Source organism: Triticum dicoccoides, chromosome 4B (assembly GCF_002162155.2).
Source record: "Triticum dicoccoides isolate Atlit2015 ecotype Zavitan chromosome 4B, WEW_v2.0, whole genome shotgun sequence".
NCBI classification, from domain to species: Eukaryota; Viridiplantae; Streptophyta; class Magnoliopsida; order Poales; family Poaceae; genus Triticum; species Triticum dicoccoides.
The window spans coordinates 426,124,577-426,134,629 of NC_041387.1; positions in this window are offsets into that span (position 1 = coordinate 426,124,577).

A 10,053-nucleotide genomic window follows, 5' to 3' on the forward strand; every position below is an offset into this window, starting at 1 on the left:
GGGGGGAGCAGCAGCATTGCAAATATTGATCCCAAGGGTAAAGGACATGTAGACGCCGGGCGATCAGGTTATAAGAAAACAGAAGCTCCTGTCAAGCGGAGCTTATACGGAGATTTCAATGGAACGGCGGACCAGCGCACTGGCGAGGGTCGCGACCGAGAAAAAGGTGAAACGGAAGTAACTAGTCCTCATAAGGGCAACACAAAGTTTGCCCCGCTAGGGGAAGATGATCTGCGCCATGGCTTAGAGCAAAGGAGAGAGAGGGAGTTGAGGAACAAGCTGTTTGAAAAGCAGAATGGGTTTGATAAAGATGAACGGGATAGGCAGAGGAAGGGTAAGGAGGATGTGAGGTTTGGAGATAACCATAACGAGACATACAGCAGGGTTGAAGGGGACTGGGGCACTGGCTCCAGGGCTCGGGACCCAAGGGACAAGAGAAGGGGTACGTATGTGAGGAAGCCACGCCCTGAATATGATTATGGTCGTCACCATAGGGGAAACCCAAGGGTGGATCAGGAGAGCACAAAGAGAGGCCCGAGGCAAATTTGGGTGGCAAAAGATGATCCAGACAGACTGACATCAAATGATGCGTTCATTCGCGAGACGCGACGCAAGACGTCGACAGTGTTTGATCGTATTTCTGAGAACAACCATGAGGCGGACCCTGCGAGGCGGGGCCGCCGGACGCCATGAATCTTCTGGCCTGGAACTGTCGAGGGTTGGGGTTGACCTCGACAGTTGGCGAACTCCGGGACCTCATTAGGTCATACAACCCAGCGGTGGTATTTCTATGTGAAACAATAAAGAAAGCAAGGGCGATGGAGAAGTTGAAGTGGAGTCTTGGCTTTAAGAACGGTGTAGCAGTGGACTGTGTAGGTCGAAGTGGGGGATTAGCATTGTGGTGGAGAGATGATGTAAGTGCAACGGTGAGGCCTTGGTGCCAATACTTCATTGATGCAGAATTATCTTGGGAGGGCAAAACATGTAGATTCACTGGATTCTACGGTGAGCCCAGAACCGAGCTACGCAAGAAGTCATGGGACGCCATCAGATATCTCGCAAGTCAAGACAACTTGTCGTGGTTATGTGCAGGGGACTATAATGAGGCTCTCTTCCAGTCGGATCAAATTGGTGGAAACCAAAGAAGTTTCAGTCAGATGGAGGACTTTCGCGATTGTCTGACGGAGTGCGGGCTGGCAGATTTGGGCTTCTCGGGATACCCGTACACCTGGGATAACAAAAGAGACGGAGGTGAGAACATTCAGGTAAGGCTGGACAGAGCCACATGCAATGATACTTTCCTTGAGCTCTTCCCGGAGACATTGGTGGAGCACATTATCACTGAGGAGTCCGATCATCAAGCTATCCTCGTGAGGGCGCTGGAGACAGCTCCACCGCGCCTTGAAAGAGTGGACAGACCGTTTAGATTTGAGGAGGCATGGACAAGGCATGAGAAGTATGATGAGATGGTGAAGGAAGCGTGGGAGGCATCAAGTACGGGGGAGCACGACCTGGCTGCTGTTTGGCAGCGGCTTGGCACTCTATCTGGGAGCATGCAAAGGTGGGCGCGCGAGGTGTTTGGCTTGATAAGACGGAAAATTTCTAAACTGAAAGGCCAGGTGGCTGAGGCAAAAACTAGGGCTGCAATAACCGGGGTCTCACTGGAGATCCGGGAAATCGAAGAACAACTGTGTGAAACATACGAACGGGAGGAGATCATGTACCGTCAGCGGTCTCAGGTTGATTGGCTGTCAGCGGGTGACCAGAACACGAAGTACTTCCAAAACCGAGCTACCCACAGAAAGCGTAAAAATACGGTAAAAGCGCTATGAAAGGACGATGGCACTCATTGTACAGTGGATGAGGAGATGCGTGAACTAGCAGCTAGCTTCTATGAGAAGTTATTCTCAACGGAGGGATCAAACGGAGTTGAAGCACTTATTCAAAACATACAAGAGGTGGTCACGGGCGACATGAATGACAAGCTGATTGCGCAAATCTCAGATGAGGAGATAGAAGCAGCTTTATTCCAGATGGGACCAACAAAAGCCCCGGGACCGGACGGGCTACCTGCCCTCTTTTATCAACGACACTGGTCGTTGGTCCGAGAGGATGTGTGTAGAGCTGTTCGCGAGTTTCTGAGTGGGGCTACAGCTCCGGCCACTTTTAATGCAACTGTGATTGTGATGATTCCCAAGGTCAACTCACCGGAGTTGCTGTCCCAGTTCCGTCCTATAAGCCTATGCAATGTTTTGTACAAGATTGCCATGAAGGTCCTAGCTAACAGGCTTAAAGGCATTCTCCCTATTCTTATTTCTGAAGAGCAGAGCGCCTTCGTCCCGGGACGACTCATTACGGACAACGTTTTGGTTGCATACGAGTGTGTTCATGCGATCCGGAAGAGAAAGAGGAAGAAACCTTTATGTGCAGTGAAACTTGATATGATGAAGGCGTATGACAGAGTGGAGTGGGCTTTTTTGGAGCGGATGATGTTGCGTTTTGGTTTTGCCCCTGAGTGGGTATCTATGATAATGAGGTGTGTGAGATCAGCGGTGTTTTCAGTCAAGCTGAATGAGGGATGTTCAAGGGGTTTTTCTCCTTCACGAGGACTACGTCAGGGGGACCCTCTATCACCCTACCTGTTCCTATTCTGTGTGGAAGGTTTCTCGGCGGGTCTAAAAAAAGCTCAAGGCGAAAACAGATTAAAAGGGGTGGTGTTTGAAGGCACTGGCCCCCATGTAACACACCTACTGTTTGCGGATGATAGCATTGTTTTCTTAGAAGGAACACATGGTAATATTCACACCTTGAAGGAGATCTTACATGAGTATGAAATGGCCTCTGGCCAAAAAGTGAATCTAGAAAAATCATCGATCTTCTTTGGCAAAGGGGGTTCTGATGAGGACAAGGCTGAGCTCAAGGAGCTATTGGGCGTCTCTTCGGAGGCACTAAGTGAGAGGTATTTGGGTTTGCCAACACTGGTTGGCAAATCCAAAGAAGGCACCTTCAAGTATGTCACGGAGAGCTCTAAGGGCAAAGTTAATGGGATAAAAGGTCAAGGGCTCTCCAAAGCTGCAAGAGAAGTGCTAGTTAAGTCTGGACTTCAAGCTGTACCTACATTCACCATGAATTGCTTTCAACTCACAAAGAAAATGTGCGGGAATCTGAATTCTATCTCTTCAAAATTCTGGTAGGGAGCAATGAATGGTGAAAGGAAAGTACACTGGATTGCTTGGGAAAAGATGTGTTTAGGGAAAAGCTGTGGAGGACTAGGATTTCGTGACCCCGAGGCCTTCAACCAAGCCCTTTTGGCAAAGCAAGCATGGCGCATTTTGCAGGTACCAACTTCTTTGTGTGCAAGGGTTCTCAAAGCGAGGTACTTCCCAGATCAGTCTATCATGACGGCCACTAGCCCGTCGGCCGGTTCTTTCACTTTCAAAAGTATCCTCCATGGCAGAAACCTGCTCCGAGAAGGCCTAGTTTGGAGGATCGGGGATGGCTCTAGGGTCAACATACACCATGACAAGTGGATTCCACGAGCGGGATGTATGCACCCTCTTGGACAAACATATATGCAGGGTATAACCAGGGTGGCGGACTTACTGTCACCAGATGGAACGACCTGGGATGCTCTTAAGGTCCAGGAGATGTTTACCTCGACGGATGCACGTGATATCTTACAGGTTGCTGTGGGCGGGCCAGGGACTGATGATTTCTTGGCGTGGAATTACACCAAGAACGGTGTGTTCACCGTTAGGTCCGCGTATCATCTCAGGATGTCAATGCAAAGAGCGATGACCGGACAGCCGGGTCACTCTAGCTCTGTCGACGGCCATAAAGGGTACATGGGACTATGGAGCACAAATGCACCGGGCAAAGCAAAGATTCACATGTGGAGAGTTATCAGGAATGGTGTGGCTGTAGGCGCGAAACTTCACCGTTGTCGGATAAAACCTGGCATTTTTTGTGTTGCATGTGGTAGAGAGGAGACGATTCATCACAGATTCTGGACATGTCAACATTCATCACAATTCTGGCAGTTGTTGCAGTTGGAAAAGGGAGTTTCGGTGGCGATCCCACCGAGTCCGATGCACTCTCATACTGCATTAGCGAGCTGGCTGTTGGGATGGTTCGCGGGGGCAGCCGACAAGGAGAAGGAGGCGATGATACAGTCAGTTTATGGCCTATGGTTAGCTCGTAATGAGGCTAGAGACGGGAAAAAGATCGCTTCTCCACATGAAATAATGATGTCTGTGTATGATCATATGCAGGAATGGAGGCGGATTCATGCAGCAAAGATTCGCGAGCCGGTCCCCAAGATCGTTGAGAAGTGGAATCCTCCTGATGAGGGTTGGCTGAAGATTAACTCGGATGGTGCGGTTTCGAGATATGGGGACAAGGGGGGAGGTGGTGCGGTCCTACGGGATCAAGATGGAGCGTTCCGGGCTGGCTTCTGGCTTCTTTTTTCCAAACATATCAGATCCGGAAGCAGTGGAAACCCTCGCGTGTAGGCGTGCTCTCCAACTCGCTACTGACTTGCATGCGGAGAGGGTCCATGTCGAGCTGGACTGTCAAGCGCTGGTGAGGACGATTCTTTAGGAGGAGAAGGCTTTATCGGCAGTTGGCCCTGGATTCAAGAAATCAAGGACATGCTCAACTCGTTTCTAGAGTTCAAAGTTTCTTGGGTAAGAAGGTCAGCAAATGTCGCTACACATAAACTAGCTAGGGTAGCTGTAGGAGAGGAGAGATCTGAGACATGGCTTCAGTCTCCCCCTGATTTTATTTTGCATGTTATTTCGGATGATATGAAGGCAATAGCAAGTAGATGCATGTGCGTTGTTATGGGTAATTTGAAACTGCAGAAATGATTTGGCTTTTAACAGAACAACAACTATTCAATTTTTACAAGTTTTATTCCGAGCTACTGCGTTAATCCGTATGTGGTCCTTACTCACTTCGACGGAGGTCAGAGAGCGTTTGGTTACTGGATCTCTCCGATGGGAGATGATAGCGCGGGATATCTTCAACCGGTTTGTATGGCGGTCATGTGATAGGATAGGCGATTAATTTACCTATCTATCTTATGCAGCCGGTTGTGGCTTTTGGGCCTTTTCTTGCTTATTATTGCTCTTTGTGAGCCAGCTTCTTATTTTGTCGCAGACTGCAAGACTTTGTTGAACTATTTTATTTATTTATAAATGTTGTCGCATGCATCGTTCTGATGCAGAGGCCGGGGAGTACCCCTTTTTAAAAGAAAAAAAAGCAAGTAGATGCATGCGCAAGTTATTGATCATGTCTTTTTTTAAGTATATAAGAACGTTTAGATCCATAAAGTAATGATCTAAACGTTCTTACATTAATTTACAGAAAAAGTACTAATGATAATGATCACGTCAGGTTGATAGCGAGCTGGGCCTTCTCCCATTTTTCTACTATTTGTGTACAAGTTATGTGTCTATTTTCATTTCAGTATTGCTTGTTGTATTATTGGAACCGCTTGATAGTAATCTCACACCAGAAAAGAAAAGAATCAGATGAAAAAGCAACGAGAGACCAAATTAATAAGAGCGTAGTGGGTCTGCATTGGGCCGCCAGTAGCAGGGAGAAGGACGTTTAAATACCATTGAAGGGGCTGTACTGAATGCTTTGTTATTCATGTGTCTTCACGAATCATATCAACTCGATGGTAACTTCCTGCGTATATTGCTAACGATATTCTAAACTGTTTGGTTTTCTGGAAACTTTAAGACCTAGACCAGACTGCTTTTCCAGTCTCGCTATGGAGAATGAGACTTGCGTGACACACCGATAAATTGCAGGATCTCAAAATGTCAATTGTTAGTTAGTGTGAGGCAGGTGACGAGTTCATCAGTCTTGATCGCAATTGAGTAGTATCATCTTCTCCCTACTCTTTCCAAAAATATGCCTGGAACATTTTAGCACACATCAAGAAATACGTACACATTAAGGAGGCTAGGTTTAACAAACTCTGCTCTCGCGACTGCCTCTCGCGTCGCCCCCCTCGCTGGTGACACTGGTGGTCTCAACAGCCGCCGCCTAGCCCTCCCCAGTGCTCACCTCCCCCTCCGCCGCTGCCGGTGATCGGCATCGGGCAAAGCCCGTGCGTGCGATGGCGACGGCCGAGGGGCTCTCCTTCCTCCCCCGGATGGCACCGGGCAAAGCCCGTGCGTGCGATGGTGATGACGGCGTCAGAGAATGCGACTCCGCCTCGCCGATGTCCAACGCCGCGAGGGTTGCCGCACCCTTTGCCTCGCACGGCGGGCACGTCGCACCATGTTTGCGTCGGATGATGCCCCATGGTGCCTCCATGGCCTCGGTGCGCCAACGAAGGGGTTGCGTGTCGGCCACCGCGTTCGGATGCCAGACGGACTGCACTGCCTCTGGTGAGGCAGCGATGGCACACCTAGCGCTAGATCCATGCGCCATTTGGATGGATGCAATGGGTTTCCGACGGAAGGAGTCCGAGCGCTGCCTCGCACGGGCCTCCTCCCGGGAGCGGCGGAGCGCAAGCCGAACGGTCATCTCCACCTCAAGGCCGCGTGAGATGAGCTCGGGGTCGACGGATTTGGAGGTGAAGGACTCGGATCCGCTGCCCGCAATGCCGGAGAAGGTCAGAGATCGCCGGGCGGCAGTTTGAGTGAAGGAGAGTCGAGTGAAGTGGGTAGTGTCTGGTCCGGCAAACGAATGGGGAGAAATATATGTGAGGCCGGGTGGGTGGGTCCGATGTGACGCCCTAACGCCTATATCCAACCCAATACGAGGGGTGTTGGTCAGCCCGGGCGTTTGAGACGCCCGTCTAAATCGAATTTTTGTAACCGGTTAGTGATCAGACTGTTCGCTCAGTCGTTTGAGATGGATTTGCTACATGCGGCTGCACTTGCTCTACATTCTTCACTAACAGACCAGTCGTTTGAAACGGGTTTGATACGTGCGGCTGCACTTGCTCTGACATTCTTCATTTCACACTCGTTTGAGATGGGTTTGATACGTGCGGCTGCACTTGCTCTAAGATTCTTCACTTCACTTGTGCGCGGCTGCGGTCAAAACTCGCGGGCTGTGGCAGATGCACCGCGACACGGCCGGCGTGTGCAGCCGTCTCGTATGTAGGCCGACGGAGATGCCATCTCGGGTGTACTGTATCATGCAGGTCGCTGTACCACTAGTCCACTACCATGGACTGAGTGTCCGTACATGAAGAGCCGGAGTAGAATTCTCATTTGAGTTTTGTCCGCTTCACAGAGCATACCCTACTAATACGATCGACTTGTCGTCGTTGTCCAGTAGCTGCGCGATGGACAAATTTCTGAATGCCTGCACGCGGCACCATTTGAAGCTTTGGGATGTACTGTCATCATCCCTCAACCGTTTGATTTTGCATCATCAGACGAACGACATGGAGGATCATCATCCCTCAACCGTTAGTTGCTGCTCCACGCACATCCAACGGGGCCGGAAAAAGCTGAGATTCCAAACTCCCTCCTCTTAAATATAAGTATTTTTTAGAGATTTCAATATGAAATAATATGAAGCAAAATGAATGGATCTATACTTTAAAATATGTATATATATACATCTATATGGTGTTTATATTAAAATCTTTAAAAACATACTATATATTTACAAACATAGGGAGTAGATTAGATTGTCACACCATATATTACCTTAAAATAGATTATCAACAAGGAGTGTGCAGTACTAGTAGTATACTCTGCCGATGTCTTAGTGATTGCCAGCCCAGGACATTCATGGACTGGACTGGACGTCCTGACAACTGACAACTGATGCGCACTACCATGCTGCCCAGCCTTTTCTCTTCAAAAGAAAAAAAATGTACTCCCTCCGTTTTTACAATGTAGTGTGTTTGCGCTTTCTGAGATTCAAATTTGATCGTAAATTTAACTACTGAGACCGACTGCAGCGGAGCAAAATTATATCACTGATTTCGTATTTTCAATATGAATTTAGTGATATAATTTTTGCTCCCGTCGCAATTGGTCTTGTTGATTAAGTTTACGGTTAAACTTGAATCTCGGGAAACGTGGACACACTACATTATGGAATGGAGGGAGCACTATACATCGTACTCCAGCTTTTATTTCCAATCAGGACCATGATATACGAGCCGTGAATTGGAGGTTCGAGCTGCTTCAGCGATCGGACAAACATGTGCGAGCGTTTTGACACAATCCAACGTTCCATTTCTTTCTCGATCATTTAAGGATTCTTTGTTTTTTCTTTGCGAGGAATCATTAGAGGACGATCCTAATTTGTATTTACTTGAATGATGCTATGAATCTCGGTCAAAATGGGTTCTACAAATTCTACTACATCTTAAAATTGCACCTTCGTCATCCCCAACTGTCAAGCAACATGTCTCGGTCGCATCCAAAGCATATTCGTCAGCATAGACAGATCCGATCCATGATCTGGAGACTCAATAGCGTCGATGATAAAAGTGCAGCGGCAATAACAAGTAGATGCATGTGCAAGATAACAATCATGCCTTTTTTTTGTAAAATGATAATAATAACGATAATGATCATGTCAGGATGATACCAAGCTGCGCCTTCTCCCATTTTTCTATTTGTGCACAAGTTATGTTTCTATTTGTTGTATTATTGGAACCGCTTGATAGTAATCTCACACCAGAAAAGAAAAGAAAAAGTACAAACGAAAAGCAATGTGAGAACAAATTAATAGCACGAACGTAGTGGGTCTGCATTGGGCCACCAGCAGCAAGGAGAATGACGTTAAACACCTTTGAAGGGGCCGCATGCCCTCCCTGTACACAGACAGAAAACATAGCACATGGACCTGGACCACAAGAACGGGTCCATTACACCTTCCCTTGCAGCCCCATTTGGAGCGGGGAATTCTTGTCTGCTATTCCGGCGTTAAACTCCAGCTCCAAGTTCTAAGTACAAATTCACAAAGGAGCTGGTTAACTAAAGAAACACAAATAAATACAGGAACTAGTAATTCCAGTTCTTTCTTTCTTAACCCTGCATGAAGAAAATCATATGTACTCCCTCTGTTCCGAATTACTTGTCTTAGATTTGTCTAGATACGGATGTATCTAGCACTAAAATGAGTCTAGATACATCCGTATCTAGACAAATCTAAGACAATTAATTCAGAACGGAGGGAGTACAATATTTTTAGACGAACATCATATAGCAAAACCGTTGTATAAATACATATGGATATGGATTATTCAACCCAAATGAACCAATTGGATGGTATAGGAGTACTACTGCATAAATTAGTACTCCCTCCGTTCTACTCCCTCCGTCCCAAAATACTTGTCGGAGGAATGAATGTATCTAGACGCAATTTAGTTTTAGATACATCCATTTTCATCCATTTCTCCAACAAGTATTTCCGGACGGAGGGAGTATAATAGACGACTCAACTTTGTAGTAACTTTGTACAAAGTTGGATCATCTATTTTGAAACGGAGGGAGTATGTAATACTCCCTTTGTCTCAAAATAAGTGCCTCAACTTTGTACGTTGTATTAAGCTTAAGACACTTATGTTGGGACGGAGGGAATAGACGGGATATAACATGAAATAATTCAAACGAATCTTCCAGAATTGGATGTGTGTGTGGGCACTTAATAATTATTAGACTGAAAAAGGAGAACATGGTCGAATTTTCAGGTTAGTAATTGTTTGATAGCAGGATGGCTGAACTGCAGCGACAATACTACAAAAGGTAGTCAGTTGCCAACATCATCACTGGCCCAACCAGATTTTCTATACTGACATCCATCAGTTTTAATTTTGAGAGTTTCTGCTGATAACCAACCGATGCAATTTAAAGAAAACTACTCCCTCCATTCACTTTTATAAGACTTTGAAGACAATTCAGATAATGTACAAAACAGCCCATTTTTAGCTGTCTGAATGACTTACAAAAGTGAATTGAGGGAGTAGCAGTTTTATAGCTGTATAGGTGTTGAAACAGCTGTCATTGTTAGGCTGTTAGCTCCATCATATGTGCTGAATGTTTTGTTATTCGTGTGCATTCA